Below are 19,663 nucleotides of genomic sequence, written 5' to 3' on the forward strand. Positions count from 1 at the left end.
TTGCTATGGGCTCAGGTTGATGGCTGCGTCACATGATGCAATGGCTGTATGTATGCCATTGAATTTTGTCTTCTCTCTGCCATAGTTGTATTTTGTCCTTGTCCATTTTCTCTTTTTTATTCATATTAACTTGCATTTTACTCTCCAACTGGTTGGAGTAGGCTGCTTCTTCTTGAGACTGGTTTTCCATCTAAAAGGGAGACCCTTCCCATCACCACTAAGTGCTTCTTCATAGGGTATCATCTGATTGTTTTTGTTTTCTCTCTAATATTAAAGGGTCTTTACTTTTAAAAATAAAGTGCTTTGAGACAACTGTTGCTGTGAATTGTATCTACATGAATACAGTTGACCTGAATTGAGTTGATGCCTCTTTAATTTTATTCTTTGCTCGATCTTTGCTGGACTAGATCAAGTAAGAACCTTTTTCTACTGGTAGTTCCCAATTGTTACTCAGAAAGAGATATTATAGTTGATATACTTAATAGAAATGCATAATGCATAATTATGAGTCACTGTAGTTTGTTTTTCTTTAATTGCTTTTTATTTAGTTTTCATATTGAATACAGTTCATTATTTATTTTTTAAATTAATGTTGATTGTGTGTTGATTAATATTTTCTTTGGAAATTACCCCAATTAAAGATAAAACATGAAAACTATAAACTGAAAGACAAACTGCCTGCTGTGGTTTTTTGTTGACTTTAGCGCCGGCTGATGCAGTCGGCTGTGTGTTCAAGGACACTGACATATACTTCCTTTTTGTCACATTTGTTCACTGCTGACAAGAGACAGATTAGGGAAGCTGGTAATCATTTTGGTGGACTTCTTGACAGCATCTGGGACTTGAAAATAACAGAGAAGTTCAGAGCATATAGCGGTTGTCAGATTGGTGGGTGTCAGTTCGAAGATGCCAGCATGCTCACTTTGACACATGGCCTTGCTAAAAATGATCTACTTCCTCAGTTACATTGTTACATTGTATTCTGCCTAACAGAAGTTAGTTTACGTCCCAAAACAATGGTTTTGCAAATTGCAGCTTTTGGGAATTGTCCAGGTTTTCTCTTGAATATTCACAATGTTCTGTTTTCATTGTATTTATGCGTGATGATGAATAAATGTGCAGTCGGTGTGTAAACAATTCTGCCGTTCCTATTCGTTTGGAGACACAGTATTAAGTCATAGAGAAACGAACTGGTGAAAAAAACAAGTTTATTCTTTTTAAAATTTAAAGATTGGCATAACTAGTTGCGTCCCAGTGGTTTGCGCATATTTCTTCCTTCATTGATTGAAAGCTTTATGTTCTTTCTGTTTGAGATTTCTTTCAATTTTAAATCTGCAATTTAATTTTCACGATATTACCTTAGTTTTTGCGTTAGACAAGCAAACATCTTTTTAGTTCTTGGTTTTGTATCTGAAGTAAATAAACAAAAAAAAAACAAAAAAGCGCCCCAGAAAACCACAGATGGTACTGTACCATTGTACTGTAGCCAGGTTTAAAAAATATATATTTTAAAATTTGGCTAGTGTTTGTTAAATCTCTTCACTACTTTATGGAGCTTGTTGAGTTTTCATTCCTCCATAACGGTTTTGATGAGTGGGTGGAATAAGAGATAAAGAATATGATTAAAATTCACCATTGATTGATATGCACAACAAGTTGATTTTAATGTTTTTCATGACTAATTACTGCTGGAGTGTCCCAGCATGTCCACATCAGTGTTTCCCTCTTAGCGTTGCCTGTCAGTATACGTAATTTCTTCTCATTCAGCTGCAAAACTAATGGAACCCAGAGGTTGGCCACTGTCAGATAAGTTCTATTTAACCATTACCATTCTTGTAAAATTGGCTTTCACTGATCCCATCCTCAGGTATATGGGGGAGGCATGTCTCTAACATGTCTACACACAGGCTCTAGGCGGAATTTGAGGATTAAGCGCAGATGTAGTTTTACTTGCTTCAAGCACAAGCTTGCCTCATCATTACAGTGCCTTCCACAAAACCCTTCCACATCTAGTTGCACATTTTACAGGGGTTTCTTCATGTAAATTATCATTTGATTATGAACTTGTGTGTATATTTATTGCATTTCCACCCCTGTCACTCATTCTGCCGCGGTATAATACGAGTAGTAGGGCAATACTATTATAGTGTCAAGTCATCTCTGTGGAGAAAAGCAGCTCACAAACCTCCATAGAAAAGAGAATAATTCTTTTCCATCAAAAGAGATCACACCAGCAAAGGGTTAAGAAAGGAGAGCTCTGGAGGGAGCTCGTGTTAATGTCATTTATGACTTTGCAAATTATGCATTATAGACAAGAGCAAAGAGGAGACTCAGAAAACATAATTGCATTGATTTCTCAGTGATGTCTACAAATAATGGCATTTCTCTTGATCCAAGGGAAGAACAGGATGGATTGTGAGGCCTGAGGGCACAGCCTCTTACATCCACTCAGACGCTAGCTCATGATGCTTTTTAAAAACATTATATCACACAGTTGTAAACACCCAAACGTTTGTCCACATACACATTCAGGTCATCATCTTCTCCCATCTAGCCCAGATACAGACCAAATGCACAGAGGCTTGCATACAGTACACAGGCACACAAATCTGCATGGACACACACAAACCCCCCCAAAAAGATCTTATTGCTTCCTCTCCATCCAGACTCTTAGTTTCTCCCAGAGGCTTGATTTTAGATGAAATGTCAGTTTTAATGGAAATGGGAATGGAATAACAAAAAAGCAAGTTTTCTTGTTTTTCATTTCACCGAAGAGGGTGTTTCTGCTAGATTGGACGACTCGGGCGTTTACTAGTGGTTCATACAGTGCGTGGCATTAAATTCCACCCAAGGCAAAGGACATTGCTTTTATAGCTGTCGTTTCAGAGTGGAGAGTGACGTTGGACTGTTTTCCAAGGTGTACTACATTATGCAGAAATGGGGAGAGAGGTTCAAGTGTTGCAGGAATAGGACGCAGATACACTAAACAGTTGACTTTAGCACAGTACAGACTATCATATTCGTTTTGTGACCTTTTTAAAAACACCATATGGTAAAAAAAAGAGCCACTGGTTTTCTCAACAGTGATCTAAAATGTAGTGGTTGCTTATCTTTTCTTGCTTAGACAGTAGAGAACATAAGAGAGACACTTGGAAGTAAAAAATCAGGAATAGAGAGGATGTCACTGGACAGGTCTGTCATTCTTTATAGATACTGTGTGATGATAGGGCCCGTCACCGAGATACGCGCTCTCTCACTCTTCTGAAACATGATAAAGTGGCGCGCTCCTCTGTATACCCGTTATCTCCCTACACATATCTGGGCTCTCTCTTTGGACGACTGTTGTATCTCTACATCTTGAGAAAAATCTTTCTCTTTGAAGGAGGATATCTCAGAGCCTAACTTTATCGTTTCATCGCTCGTAACCACAGTCTCAGTGGCCTGATCACATTTTGTCGAAATACGGGGCCTGCGCCTTATAAGGACACTGTCACGTGTTCTTGTTTATTCGCAAGCACATCTAAAAATGTCTTTCTTTCAACCTTCTTTTTCCCCTTTCTCACCCTTTCTTTTCTAATTCCTTCATCCAAAGTTGTTTGTGTTTGTGTGAGCATGTGTGAGAGACTGTGTGCTCCATTAACTCTCCTTTCTTGTCTTTAGCTGTGTTTGGATTGGTGTCATGGCCCTAATCCCCACTCCGCATGGAAATGGACCCCTTCTCTTCCCCACCAATTCCCTTCTGCTCTCCTATGCTTTGCTCTTTTCTCCTGCTTCTTTTAGCGCTACTTGTCCCAATCTGTCACTCTCTCTGTTTTTGGCTAACCTTTATTTGGTTTTCAGAAGACAGCGCTCACGTCATTGCTGCACAACACTGTATATTGTTTTTTTGTTTTTCTTTTAAGTGATTGTGTCATTACAACACATCATATTAGGACACCGGCATTTTTCCCTTTATTTATAAATGCATTATAATATTATACACCTGTTTTTGCTGAGAAAACATGAAATCTGCATTAAATGAAAGTGGAATTATCAGGGCCAGTTTGTTTCACTCCTCTTAATTAAAAATAGAAATTGCAACAGATTTAAAAAATGCATGTGAAACCAAATGAGTCGTTAAGGTGGACATTTTTGCAGTGCACTCTATCTCTCGAGCTTCCTCTGTTCATCTTTCTGCTCCACTAACCACTTCACTCAGAGTTCTGCACCCTGCCCCCGTCTGACAGTATCTGCTGAGGAGGGTTAAAGTTGGAGACAGGGACAGAAACTATTGAATTTCTGTGTCTGTCCACCGGGCGTTTCGCTGTTTGTTAATGTGTCACTGCTGTTGTGCGCTCTATGAGAAAGAGGCACAAACTCCCCATATTAAATCAAAACTTTTACAGTTACCCTCGCTGTTTAAGATCCCTTATTCCTGTCTGATAAGATATTTGGCTAGTCCTGTTATTTTATTTTAGTCTCTTCCTCAATCATTTCCCCGTTTGTTTCTGTTTTTTCAATAGCTTTTTGTCTTTCTTTAAGTCATTGCATCTCGTTGCCTCTTACTGCAACTTTTTGCATCTTTGTCATTTAGAATAAGCAGGATTCCCCCAGTTAGGCAGTCAGGTCATCCCAGTACTCTGTGTTCAGTACCAGGGCAGACGCAGCCCAAGGTGACTGTATGTAGAACTCTCCTCAGGAGATATGGAACACCTGTTTGGACCAAAAGACTCACACACACATCAACACTCTTTGTCCCTCTACTCCATCAACAGTGACAATCCTTTCCTCCTTGAAAGTTGATCCGTGCAGCCAAAAGTCACGACGAACTGTTGTTATAAGCAAAGCCTTTGGTTTCCTTTAATTGCTTATTCAGGCATTTATACAATAAGAAAGGTCAGACATGATTAAACCGGGTCCTGTTTTGGTTGACCATATTTTGAGCTTTGATTTTTATCTCTATATACTTTGATAAGGTCAATATGGGCCATGATAACCAGTTTATGCAATATCGATTTGCTATTGAGTCTGATTGTTGCCAGACGGCGCCCAGCAGGTGGCCTTGAGGTATAATCAATTTATCAGCAACTTTAATCGACAAGGACCTCTGCAATAAAGGCAGACAGTGTGTCCTCAGGTAATCCAATACAGCCAGCCTCTGACACACACTATTTTTATATGTGTGTGTGCATTTGTGAAAAAGAATAATAAAAAAAAAAGATTTTTAAGATTTCTGTATGTCTTTAATTCCTATGTGTGTGTGGCTCTTTTTATCTTCTCGCAAGAAACTCCTCTATCGCGCCCCGTATTTCTTCCACTTTCTGTCCCCTCTCTCTACCTCCACGTTCATCCTCCATATCTTGTTGTGTAGGTGAAGATGAGTTATAGTGGTCAGAGCGATGCTGCTGATAGATGAAGGTGAACTCAGCTCTGGCCTACAACAGGAGACTTTAGAGGACACGGTGGCTGCCATCCATCCTCCTAGCCGCCTACATATACCTAAACTCTCAGTGCACACTCGAGCGCAAACAGTTTTTTTTTCTCACACTAGCTATAGTTTTAGAAAGTGGCTTGATTCTCACCAAAGACACTGTTGCATCTTTTTGCACCTTAGGTGAGAGATTGCTTTTTTGTTTTTTCCCCTGTGAAAAAACAAAAAAGTTTGTAGCCTCTGCTAAATCTTTCTTAATAATCTGTCATTTGATGTGTCAGACTTGTCAAAGCAGTGTAATTCTGTGTCTTGGTTAAAGATTTATTTTGCATTATACACATTCCAAGGTATCACTGTCGTGCACTGAACACTGAATAATATTTCTGACTTTATATAAAGCATGTTTCTCTAGACTAGCTGCACATAACCTTGGAGGATTCCAGTTTATTCCTTCATTCAGCCCCAGCCACCGGTTGCTCTAATCAACCCAGTGACTGTTGACTCAACATATCCCAGCTTCAGTGTTAGGGCAGTTCATCTTGTCACGGTTTAAAGGACATCTCTCTTCTGCAAGTATTATCGGTGTCCTACTTCAGTGCCACACCTGCTCCTTTATCAGGCACACGATAGTGGGGATGGTGAGCAGTGCCACTGGGAGAGCCCCGAGTCCCACTTCCTTATCCTGTGCGCCCAGGTGTGGCCCTCTCCCATATCCGCTATCGGCGGGAAATTACACGCACCTTAAGCCCATTACCACTTCAAAAGGAACAGGCATAGGGAAGTGGAGTAGAGTCTTCCCATTAGTGCCCTGCAGCATTCAGTTGTGCTGTACCTGTTTCCACTGTCAAGAAATAATTAATTATGGCAAATTCATTATCCTGGCACCAAATAGCATATAGGTCATCCAGGGGTCTACTAGTGTAGGTGAAGAAAGGTGCTGTGTTTGAATGTCAGTATGTCTTATAGCATTCACTGTATTAAGCTATAAATCCGTTCCATTAGAACAGGTATATGAGAAAAACCCTTCTTGGGATTTATTGCTGCCATCACCAAAGGAACGGATTAGAAATATTTATTGCTGTGCATGTTGCATTTTTTTGACTCCGGCGTAGACTCTATTTTCCTGTCATCTGCAGTTTTGATGGCACACGACAAGGCCAGATGATTATACTCTTTTCCATACCTAGATATTTTACCACTGGATGACAAGCACTGCAGTTCTGTATGGAAGATGCATATCCATCAGTGCTAAAAATGTTTACATGCAAATGAAGGGATATGTGGAATGAGTGAATAGGTATAGGGAGAAAGAGTCTGAGGGCTCAGGAGAAAGTTATCACTGCTGTCAGCAGAGTTGATCTGCGTGTCATCATGGCTGCTACGTTAGTTTAGAATCCATCACTGCAGGGGAAATGTTTTGTCGCAGTCACTATGGAAACAGAATCAGGAAGTAGAGACAGTGCTGCTCCAAAGTAGACAGAGTGGTAGTGAGCACACATAAAATTGAAATTTCTTCCAACTGAAAAAAAGGAATAGAAAAAGAGATGGAGGGATATGCTCGGTTGGACAACCAATGCACTGCTTGACTGGAATGATTAAATTGTAACTGCTGGCTGAAGTGTGTTTATGTATGTGTGTGTTTTTGTGTGTGCGTTTCTGTGTTACATGTGAGTGTTTAAGTTTTCTGTTAGTGCAGATGAGATGAAAGCATCTTTGGGTGTCATAAAACATTAAGGCTTGTACTTATCTAGCGCTCATATCCTTGTGTCCCAGCTAAACCGAATTGCCCCCTCATGAAAAACCCATTGGCTACCCTCTAAATATTTTCAGTGGGAAACTTGACCTGGCTAGTTTTGGCATAAAATCCACTCTGACAAAGGTGACATACTTGGCATGTCACCATTACTCAGTTAAAATGAATGAAGCACTTCTTGCATGAAAGACGATATCAGTGCCAGATCAAACATATTCTCTTATTTCCATCAGTGTCTGTAAAAGAAATCTTTTTACATTCCACAACTCCAAAACAAACACAGAACAAGATGCATGAAATACAAACTTAGTTCAGGGGGGGCTTTAGGGTACTGTGAGTCACCAGTCTTTTCCACCATCTTTATTATTGTCTATGATCATTTAATACCCATGAAGACAAGAGATGGTAATAGGAGTTTTTGTCCTGGCACCTTCTGTTAGCTGATGGACTGTGTTATGCTGCTCTATAATTGCAGTATTTTTCATGAGCATTGGCAGTGACAGAAAATGCATCTGTGCACACATCAGGCACTCTCACACCGGATGCTTAACTTTTAATATAAATCAAGAAAAGGTTCATTCGAGTGAGATAGCTGAAAGATTTGAAGTAAGAGGAGGAAGAGCAGAGTGATTATTTGAATCAGATTATCCAAATTATTATTATTTATATATTTATATATATAGTTTTTAGGAAGTTACTTAGAGCAGTATTGATATGCATTAATGTAAGCATTCACATCTATTGACAGATGTTTCTATGCTGCAGTACCCCATGGTATATTTTGGAGCATGTTTTTAGCTTTTAGTCAAGTCAAGTCAAGTTGGCTTTATTGTCACTTCAACCATATACAGTTTAACAGTACACAGTGAGGCGAAACAACGTTCCTCCAGGAACCAAGGTGCTACATGCAACATAAATTTACAACATAAATTAACAGAAAACACTAAATTAGCTAACTAAGAGGCCTAGTTAGTTGGCTAGCAGAGACAAGACAGACTGACCTAACATAAATTACAACATAAATTAACAAAGAAAAATCTAACTATCTAAGGAAGACTTTCTTTTTTTTTTTGTTATCAGACAGCAGACAACAAAGAGCAGCAAGAGCAGCAAAGTGACAAGTAAAGCCTTTGGTATCCAGTTTCTATGACCTTATCATTTTTGGGCCAAGGCATATAATTAAAATTTTTAATGTATCTCACAAGTCAGATATATATTTTCTATTATGTACTTAAGGAAAATCGAGAACATCGTAATAAAGAAACTGAAGTTACTGGGTTTTTAATCAAAGCACAAACCTGAGAGGACAGACAGCAAATCATGTTAGAGAGAAATGTGAGGAGACAAAAAGCAAGATGTGAAAAAAAAACCCCCAAATGTCTTTGCATTAGTTTTTAAGGCTAATAAAAGTAGAACATAAAATCTGATTTGGAATAGCTGTGCTTCAAGTAGGGTGTCATAATACCTAACATTTAATAATCGGTATCTTTACAATAGAATTACACAATTCTTGATGCCCAATTCACAGGGCTGGCTGATATGGAAAAGAAAAATCTTATCCCGATATTGGTGGATATCAATTTATAATCCCTATTTAGCTGAAAGGTTTATTTTCACTCTTAGCTAAGCTATATGGTTAATTTGATTTAAATGCTGTTTATTTTCTGTCACAAGTTGACCAAGATAAATGTACTGTCGAGCATTATACAGCTGTATTTTAAATAACAAATATATATTGTAGGTCTAATAAATTTAAATCTGTTACAGAAGAACAGATACGAGGTGGAAAACTAAATTATATTCAGTTCCAAATGAACATAAAAGATAAACTCTATAAAAAATCTATAATTGTGCTAATAGTTTAAGGCAAACAAATAACTTAGAAAATGAACAAGTAAATGGTATGGGGTGTCTGGCCCATTGCTACGGGCCATTCGATCCCTATACAACCGTTGCAAGAGCTTGGTTCGCATTGCCGGCAATAAGTCGGACTCGTTCCCAGTGGGTGATGGGCTCCACCAGGGCTGCCCTTTGTCACCGGTTCTGTTCATAATTTTTATGGACAGGATTTCTAGGCGCAGCCAAGTGGCGGAGGGCTTTCACTTTGGTGGCCTCAGAATCTCATCTCTGCTTTTTGCGGATGATGTGGTTCTGTTGGCTTCATCGGGTGGGGGCCTCCAGTTCGCAGCCGAGTGTGAAGCAGCGGAAATGAGGATCAGCACCTCCAAATCTGAGGCCATGGTTCTCAGCCGGAAAAGGGTGGAGTGCCCACTCCGGGTCGGGGATGAGTTCCTGCCCCAAGTGGAGGAGTTCAAGTATCTCGGGGTCTTGTTCACGAGTGATGGGAGAAGGGAGCCGGAGATTGACAGACGGATTGGGGCTGCGGCTGCAGTGATGCGGACGCTGCACCGGAAATGAGCTTCCTCCGAAGGGTGGCTGGCCTCTCCCTTAGAGATAGCGTGAGAAGTCCGGGAGGGGCTCAGAGTAGAGCCGCTGCTGCTCCACATCGAAAGGAGCCAGCTGAGTTGGTTCGGGCATCTGACAAGGATGCCTCCTGGGTGAGGTGTTCCGGGCATGTCCCACCGGGAGGAGGCCCCGGGGCAGACCCAGGACACGCTGGAGAGATTATATCTCTCGGCTGGCCTGGGAACGCCTTGGTGTTCCCCCGGATAAGCTGGAGGAGGTGGTTGGGGAGAGGGAGGTCTGGGCCTCTCTGCTTAGGCTTCTGCCCCCGTGACCCGGCCTCGGATAAAGCGGATGAAGATGGATGGATGGATGGATGGACAAGTAAATTACTTTTTGGTTGTGTGGTACAGGAAATTGAAGACAGAGAGTTTATAGTTGGTGGACTAATTTTGATACTGTGTGATTGTTGATGTAGTTTAGGTGTGGGTTAGGGCTCCTCAATTAATCGAATTTTAATCACGATTACGATCTGGGCTTTCAACGATCATTAAAAATGACTGAGCCGATTATTAGCCCCTCCCTGATTTATCCGCGACACCTTAAAGGCCGGTCCGTGAAAATATTGTCTGGCATAAACAGTCCGTGGCGCAAAAAAGGTTGGAGACCGCTGATTAAGAGGACCCGAGGGAAGCTCGGAAAGCTAAGCAGAAGTTATTTGGAGAGTGACTGCTGTTGGTTGAAAAAAGAGTTAAAAAAAAAAAAAAAAACTTCAGTGGTGTTGCACACCATTTTATATTATTTTTTTAAAGTCATTGTTAACCCTTTAAAGCCGGTCAGAGCAGCAAGCTCCGTTTTGCGTAACTATTTTTAAATCCCTGTAGAACCTGAACAGCGTAAGCTAGCGCAATAATTTGTTTTGCATATGAAACCGGAGGAGTTGTACTTACATCTTATGCCATCAGCTTGTCCTCGGTCACGGTTTCGTTCCACATATAGCTTTGCAAAAATTGCATAAAAAGCGCTTGCAGGAACAAAAACATAATATTCCAGAAACACGCTTTGCCGTTCCTATCAGCTGTTCGTAACACTTCCCACAGTGAAATGAGGCACCTGCTGTTTTCTTTGCAAATTTGCATCATAGGATTGTTTTTTGTTTTTCCTGCAGTATATAAAAATTGGTGTATCTCCAAAATAAAACTATGAAGACACTCAAAATAAATTTCCTGTGGTGGGAAACTATTTTTTGCAACTTTATTGTATTTAAAGTTTTGAGGGATAAACCTCTTAAATTTCTCCAAGTAGAAATATATGTAAACAAAACAAAAGCGATTTTCAATTTTTTTTGTAGTTTATTGCACTTTTTTGCAATTTATGTAATTACTATGGACTTAATGCATACATATTATTAAAATATGGGCTATAACAGTTGTATTGATGTATAGCAACTTGAAATGCTCCCACAAATGGCACTACAGCATGTAAAAAAAATAATAATAATATAAGCTCTGGTGGACTTGGTTCTATAGTAGGTCTTAAAGGGTTAAATAAATATCGTCAAATAATCGTGATCTCAATTTCAGTGAAAATAATCGTGATTATCATTTTTGCCATAATCGAGCAGCCCTAGTGTGGGTCATTCACACGAGTCTCACATTATCATGTATTATGACTACTTCCATTTTACAGTTATTCAGCACTCGGTCACCGAGTGTTGTGCCTGCATTGTACAAAGCGGGCGTCCTCATTCATTTAATGGAAATACCCTGCTTCTCATTTCCTCAATTGTTGGGTCTGTGTTTCCACAAACCCCGCTAATTCTAGAGACTTATTCATCATGAAGAAAACAAGACAGTCGATCGATCCATTACTTGCACAAGGGAGGCCTCGTCTGTGTCCAGCACGACAAAGAACCCCAAAATGGTGGCCTCCTCTCGCTGCCTTTTATTGACAAACTTCAAACAATAGTTTACAAAGCACCTCCCCTTGCAACCCCCCTTTGGTTACAAAGACAAGGCACTATATGTAAATGTATACACTGTGTGTGTGTGTGTGTGTGTGTGTGTGTGTGTGTGTGTGTGTGTGTGTGTGTGTGTGTGTGTGTGTGTGTGTGTGTGTGTGTGTGTGACCTCCTGCTGACCAAAGGGTCATAAACCCAGGAAGCTTACATCAAAAGAAACAGATCTTTCAGATAGGATGTATCTACAATAAAACCTCCCCCAGCACAGAGTGGCTGGAGAGGTGGTCAGAATCAAAGGAATGGCTTTGATCCTACTGCTTAAACTAAGACTGTACAAATTTAAGAAACACAATGGCAACATTCAACAATTAGACTTAACATCAATAAAGAGAAGCATCAGCATCTTTCAGATGGTCCGCAGGGCTCATTTAAAGGGCCGGGGGCACAAGATCCCTTATTTCACTGCAGGCTCTGTCTCCTGCTGATAATCATTCTACAGGCTTTTCACAACAATCCAACATGTTCTGCTCAACAGCCTGTGGATACTCTCCAACTGTAATCCATGATTCTTGTGTCTTTAGGGGATTACATGGTAGTTTTTTGGTGTCTGACTGCAGGAGTTTCTGATGAAGGATTTACTCAAACAAGCAGCATCTACATCAACAATTTCAACAATAACCTTAAAATGATGTCATACATTTCACAGAGAAAAACTGACCAAAGTTGGACTAAAATGCAGTCTTTTTCATATGAGACATGCAAATTAATTAATTTTCTACTGTGCACTGGTGTCTTGGCAGTGAACACATATCAACAAGAACCTTTCTTTGCATTCATTTTTAATAAGCTTGTCTGTCACCTTTTCATTTTCTGAATGTTTGAGGCGCTAACGAATGAGATGTTGTATATTCTCCATGACTCTCATGTTGCCGTGCCAAGAGATAAAAGTCACGAGAGTTTATCGTTAAAGAAAGGTTAAATTAATAAGAAGACCAGTATGTGTTATGCCGATCTTTTATGTGGACACATTTCTGTCTTGAACTTGTGTGATGTGAAAAAAATAGTTGCTGGTAGTAAGTTATACTGTAAGTAGCCCCAGTGTTGCAGAGCCATTTGAAAAAAGGCTTTTACTCCCCTCCTAGATTTGCACCCATAATGTCACAGTTTTTACCCTAGATGTCATCAGCCCTGTACCACAAGACTCATATCCAGGGGCTTTAGTGGCAGATCTTTAATAACAAGTGAGCCTCCTGGAGTGTTAGTTATGTTTTAGAGAAAAGAGATCGGAGGTTTGAGATTGAGTTTGTTGTCGTCTCTCGTTGCTCTCAGTGGGAGCTAAGCAGTGTGATGGATTAGGTATGAGGAGTGTCCGCTGGTTTAATGGCAGGTCCAAGGCAGCCTGAGGAGATGGTTTTAATCATATTTGCCTCCTCATTACCCTCCCGTCTGCTGCTTTAGTGCTGTGCTGGGAAATCAATGGCAGCCAACTACCTCCTCTCCAAGAACAATACCAACAAATGCTATAAACCAGGTGTCTTTGTCAACGCTGCTGTTGAGTTGGTGTCATTTCTTTACTACTGTAAGTACATGGATTCATGTTGTCAAGGAAAGCTAACCACGCTGAGAAAAACTGAACACATACTGAATTCCTTTTCTTTTGAAAAGCAAAAGCCAGAGCAGATTATTATGAACCTTGCCGTGGAGATTGGGCAAGTGGTTGTGTATAAATCTCTAACATGCTATTACTTATTTCATTTATATTTTTTGTTATGTCACAAAAAGACAAAAAAAAGTTTCTCATAATATTCATGGAGCAATATTCAGAGAAGCGATGGCTTTTCCATAATAAGCAGAGTAGTGACCTTGATAATGGTGTGTTGGGGAAAGACAGCTGGTTCTTATCTCCAAGGAGACCTGCTAAAAGTCTGCAGTGTTCATTTAGCTATGACCTCATCCTCCTTCACTCTGAGCACAATTCTAGTCTCAAAAAGCATTTTTGAAGCAACAGATTTGGAGGAGGAAGAAAACATTTTTCAGACTGACTTCCACTGTTCTTCATGTATAATTGCACAATTAATTCATAAACAGCATGTTAGTTACAGGGCAGTGCAGTCTGGTTGTATTTTGTTTTCTCTTTTCTTATTTTTGGTCTAGAGCCTAATGTATTCAAAAATTATAACTGTAGCTCTGATCTTGAATAGTATTTTGGTGTTGGGGCTAATCAAATAATTTGGGGGCAATGGGATTCAGCTTTAGCAGCTGCACCTGAATGAAATAAATGATTTTCTATTTGGACCTGCTGTTTATCACCATTCATTCTCTTTATTGTTCAGTCTTTATTTTCCAAGAGTACATTATTCTTCTAGGGACCTTTATTATTTTTTGTGGTCTTTTTTTTATTGAAACATCTCTGTGCCTATTACCGTGAGCAATGTGAAGGGGCTAATTGCATTTCCAGCAACCTTGTTAATGACAATGTTGTAATGGCTTTCAGCTATTATTGAATTGACTTTCAACATTGCCATTTTAGTTTACACAACTGCCATTTGCTTAAAAGCTTTGCCTCTGTACTTCTGGTCTGGCATGGTTTAATATGTGCATGTGATAATAGGTTTATTTCTGTGAGCAGAATTAGTTCCCAGAAGACTCCATGGGGACAGATTTTTCAAGTGTGTTTTGGCTTTGGTGCAGTGCATATTGTTTTATGAAGTATGCAGGTGTCACAGTTGTTAGGCATTAGAAATTGTATTTAGGAAGATGAAAATCTAAAATTATGTAATCAAGAACCTTTAATGGTTTTTTGTTGCTGTTTTGTGTTTTAACGGACTTAACTCAGCCATGAACTGTAGCGACTGTTTTATCTTTGTAACAGAGTAGATGTGAATTCTGTCAGTGTATTAGTATTTGTGTTAGGTGTTTTCAAAGATACTGTATCAAGTGGCTCTCAAAATGAATTCAAAGTTGTCTACATGAACAAAGCATTAGTCTGCTTTTATAGGCTAAAAATCTTTAACTCTAAGAACATTAGTGACAGGGATGCTGGATTCATTTTAGAAGAGGAATGCCAAAAAACAATAGTTCAAAAATGCCAAGATTGCAAGTCAAACTGTCACATTTAGGATGGAAAACTATGTTCCTCAAAGCCACCATCACCAATTTAGTGCGTTGCAGCCCATTCTCACTCCCGATGTGTAATATACCGACGATTTGTCACGTCCCGAAGCGTCCCATGGGAACACAAAAGACGACCTTCTGCGTTCCTTTGCTACAAGTCGGATTGTGGATGAAATCAAATAGAAGGATGCTCCCGCAGTAACACACGTTCCTGCCGTGTATTCCAGCCCTAACCCTAACCATAACCTCCTAACGTCAACCACCACCTTAATCGTGTTAGTGTTTTCAAAGCGATTTAAGTAAAATAAATGTACATGTGTAGATTCATTCCAAACTGTTCTCATGTTTCCTCATTTTTCCGAACTTGTAATATAGGAACATGTTGGGTGCCCGAAAGCGTAATATACCGACTTTTGCTGCTCTCTCTTTAAGAAGATGGCGAACTTAATTTTGGCGAAAAGAAACAAACAACAAAAAAAGGAGAAAATCTTAAACTTCTTTCTGTTTCATGTTTGCTTTCCCTATTTCAGTTAATGTAACTGACTTGTTTAGAGTGTGATAAATAGAACTGGTGCACAATTTTTCCACTGTTGTTAAGGTCTTCTTTGAGCCAGTGTTTCTTTGCACAGACATGCAAACATGCTCATGTACTCCTTGAAAGCCCTGCTGGCTAAAGTTCAGTATAAGCATGAAAAGAAGTGGGAAGCAGGCTGAAGGAAGGACACAGAAAGGTACAGATCAGGTTCCCACCTCTCTCCTCTGCTGTATCCTTTGGTTATTTATGAAAGGAAATAACTCTTACTTTTGGTGGTTGCTTAGGCAAGATATGTATTTACCTTTTTACTCAGTGAAGATTCAGAAAAGTTATCTTCACTTTTGATATACTGCCATTTTTTTTATTAATTTTTTTAATGTATCCTTGTAAGATATCCAGTTGTTACTGTTTATTTGGGTTTAACAATTCTCAAATCCTTGGGTCTTCGACCACAGTTTGGGTCACACCTGTGTTTCATTTTTTGGATTGCATAATGAATTAAAATCTCCAGTATTGCGATGTATTTACACAAACCTTTACTTATTAGGGACTGCTGTTGACTCAAAACAGAAATTAGAGGACATGACGAAAATCAGCCTGCTATTTCTTCTTTTTGTGTTTTAGTTTATTTTTTAACACCAGTTGGCTACTTGTGTCCACTGTCTTATTTTCTGTGAAATAAGCAGTACAACAGTAATTTACAAGATTCCCTCAAAACACTTAATGTGGGCTGAATGAGCCGATTATGTAAAAATTTGGATATGTTAAAAAAAAAGAAGTTAAAATGTCTTTTCATTATTTAATCCAGAAACAGTAAACGTTCAAATATTCTGTCTTTGCTGTTTGTAAAATGAAATATTTTAAACCTTTTTTTCTTTTAATTTTTATGATTATCACTTATAAAAATTAGATATCTGGTATCTTAGTTAAGTAATCTTTCAATCTGTGTGCTCTGACAGCAGTCTTTTGCTCATCTCTACAAATGTATTCGTGTATGGATTGGGTGTTTCTCGTCTTCCCCTTGACTACACTCCTTGGATGTTTCACAGGGTTCAGTTCACTGGTCAACATAAAATGATCAGCAAAACATCTCGTAGGAGTCCTGTTAGAGAAGGAATTTAATATTTCTATAATGCTTGTCAGCAGAAGCGCGAAGTTTCTTGAAAATCTGGTAGACAGCTTTGTTGACTGACTAAAACACAGTGGACCGACCGCTGCTTTCACCAGCAGCTTTCATGGCACCCGGATAATCATCGCACCGAAAATCAAATACCTCGGGTTCTCTGCCTCTCCACTCTACTTCCAGACTCTACGATTTTAATTTCCAGAAGAAATGCAAAATATATTTTCTTCTTAAGAGAGGAGTTTGGCCCACTAGACAACACCCATTTTATCTTTAGCCCAGGTATGACACTTACAGTGTGGTTTCTGTTTCAAAAGTGACACCGACACCAGTTCCTTTGAAGTACTTGAATCTAGTTTTTTTTCACCCTACTTTCAAAACTATAGAAAGGAGGATTATCCAGGGTATGCTCATTGGCTAATGACTCCTGCTTGGTTTCATAGTGAGATGGTCATACTCCTTGCTCATCAAATCCAGTTTCAAAACATCAATTCCAAGGCTGCAAAATGCACCTCACAAACCAATAGGCAATGTAAAGGTGGCTATGCCCATTACCCATACTGTCTGTGGTAATGACTTTTAATACCTCAAAAACATGCCCTAATTGTTCTTAATGTGCTGGTATTGGATGGGAAAAGTTCAGATGTGATCATCACTACTATCACACATACATACACGTGCTTGTAGATTCTTTATTTACTAATTTATTTTTAGACAGGAATGTTTTTATGTATTTGTCTGTGTGTTTTTAGAGGATATGTTTTATTCCTTATGGTCTTAAATGTGTATGTGCATGCGATTGACAGCGGTTCCTGTTGGGTGTGACAGTGTGACAGAGTGCGGTGATCCCACGGCTGGCCCTGCATCACTGCATTTCTCCTCTGTCCCAGTTCACTCCCTTCATCTCCAACTCTACATTTATCTCACTTTTCATTCCACTGGGCAAATATGTCTTAGTGTTCTTAACTTCCTGTCGTTTTGTTGTCCTCAAAGTGTTTTATTGCTGTTAACCATCCTACAGTCTATCTAATCTTTCTCTCTCATTCTTTGTCGCCTTGAGAGTGCTACAGTTCTCCCTGCAGAGGACAGCAGAGAGAGCAGATATTCTTCAATTACTGTGATAATATTTCCCTCTTCAACCTTGCACGCTGATTTTGGATGCCTACCTGACAAAACATTGGTCTGGAAACGACAGCTTTCCACAATCACAAAATGTGTTTCAAATTTGAAAATGTGTTTAAGGTTCAGTGGGATTCATTCACTTGAGTTGTTGTTGTTGAGCTGTTGTCTGCTTGCCTCTTCCTTTCCAACTGACTAACCATTCCTTCTACACTAGATGATTTAAAGCTTCACTGGTAACATGATTTTTAACAGATTTTTAACAGATTTTATTCTTCAGCATCAGGGTGTGAATGGATATGTTCATGTGAAGAAAAAAAACATAAATATGTTACCTTGCTATATGGAGATCACTGGTCTCTAAATAAGAAGGTAAGCTGGGCATCCTGAGCATACTGTATTTTGAGCACTGCTAGGAAAATGCACATTTATTCGCATCACAAAGTCAACATGACGTTAGTTAAGTTGCCGTTTCCAATGTGACTTTTTTTTCCCTCTGTCTTGAAGTTAAGAAGAGAATATAAACACCTTTGCTTTTGCAGTAATGAGTATCCACCAATGCTTCTTTTCCAATCAATAACCAGACATACAATAGCTATTTCAACTTCAAACTGCTGAATGACAGATAAAATTTAATACTGGAAGCTAGTATGGCTGGACCACTGGATTACCTTGACAGAGAAGACTGAAACCGTCTTATAAACAGCCAATAGACTGCAGCTAGAGGTGAGAGGAGAGCATCTTCCTTCAGCAACCTCACCAGACTCGAGCTTTGGGAGCTATCCTCAGTTCTGAATTAGACATTCAGGTTGCAGACAGTCTATAGCTCTTTCATTGGCATTGAGGCTGTTGTGTGGCTGTTTTTCATGTTCTGCTCCAGTGCATCCACAAGTGGTTTATAGAGTCCCTGGCACAATGTTGAATAAAAGCATCAACTGCACTTTGTACATGGAATGTTTTGAAAGGCACCGTACTTCACTTTAACAGGAAATCTCTTCCTGTATTTTTTCGGGCCTGAAAAAATAATACGTAGACTTTTTCCATTCATCGTCTCTTTGTATAACGTGCCTCTATGTGAACATCACAATAATACTGGACATGCACTTATATTCTACAGTGGTTCCTACAGTCTGAGGACTTGATGTTGTCATAATTTCTTTAACATTTGTTGCATCATGTTTGAACTTTGTTTTGGATGGTATAAGTGCAGTATTTATTTTAGCATTTATGTTGCTGCAGGGGGACCAGAAGTGATGATTTTGGACACGATGATAGAAATGTTTGACCCTGGAAGTTACTGGTAGATTTTACAATCTATATGAGTTCACATGGACCCACCATAATTACATATAAACATTACATAAGCTTTTGGTTCCATTTAAAGTTGCACCAACCTCCTATGCTCCCACTTGTGCCTCTGTCACAAAGACTGCGGTGCTGCAGCCAGACTAATAAGTACACAGCGTTTGGTGCCTATCTTTCTTATCTAGTAGAAATCATATTTACTGAATGTCTCATAAAACCTTTTCAAGCCCTTGACTTCTCTTCATCAAGTGAGATATACTCTCATTTACCATTACTCTGACTTATTTGCATTCTTTGCCATCTTCAACAAAAGTAGATTGTCCTTTTATTAGTTATAGTTTTTAGTTCCTTTGGTTGTTCTAGTTAGGGTTGACATTGTGCAGTCAACGCTAACTTCATAATAAAAAAGATAAACTGATTTTCTTTTAGTAATGAAATTTAGACTTTTCACAAATAACTTAAGTTCACCCTGTCTCAAGTGATGTGCTGTAGAAATGTGAAGCAAATAAAAACGAATTGAATAAAGGACTTAACATCCAGCCTTATTATATTTAAAGTAATACAGAGTGCTATAACAGGATATATCTATATTTGATTCTGTTCATAGTTAATTATGCATAATCCTCCTAATCAAGTGTGAATCTAATCAATAGAGTGAATGTATAATGGAATGATTGTAATGCTTGAAATTTGGCCCTGAGATTTTGTGTGTGTTAAGATGAGAAGAGGAAGTGCAGCAGAGCACCGCAAAGACCAGTTGCAAGATACCGGAAAGCACTGAGTGTGCCAATAGAAGTGGAAAGTGCAGAGAGCGGAGTCAACAGGATGTGACTCGTGAAGCAAGCTATGTGTTTCCAGAAGGCAAGACAGAGAAACATGGCTGGACATGTTTACTACTTCTCTGCATTGCATTGCTTCCAGTGCAGTGTGTGGAATCTATA

General features: G+C 39.2%; 1 protein-coding gene across 1 annotated transcript in view; it reads left to right on the top strand.

Annotated features, from left to right (window-relative positions):
• The window catches only part of LOC146645400 (cadherin-4-like), a 252,601-nt gene that overhangs the window by 72,258 nt on the left and 160,680 nt on the right, over positions 1–19,663 (top strand). The window lies entirely within an intron of this gene.

The sequence above is a fragment of the Rhamphochromis longiceps genome, linkage group LG20 (genome assembly GCF_057381845.1).
Source record: "Rhamphochromis longiceps isolate RC_006_pf linkage group LG20, R_longiceps_female_GT1.1, whole genome shotgun sequence".
Lineage (NCBI taxonomy): Eukaryota > Metazoa > Chordata > Actinopteri > Cichliformes > Cichlidae > Rhamphochromis > Rhamphochromis longiceps.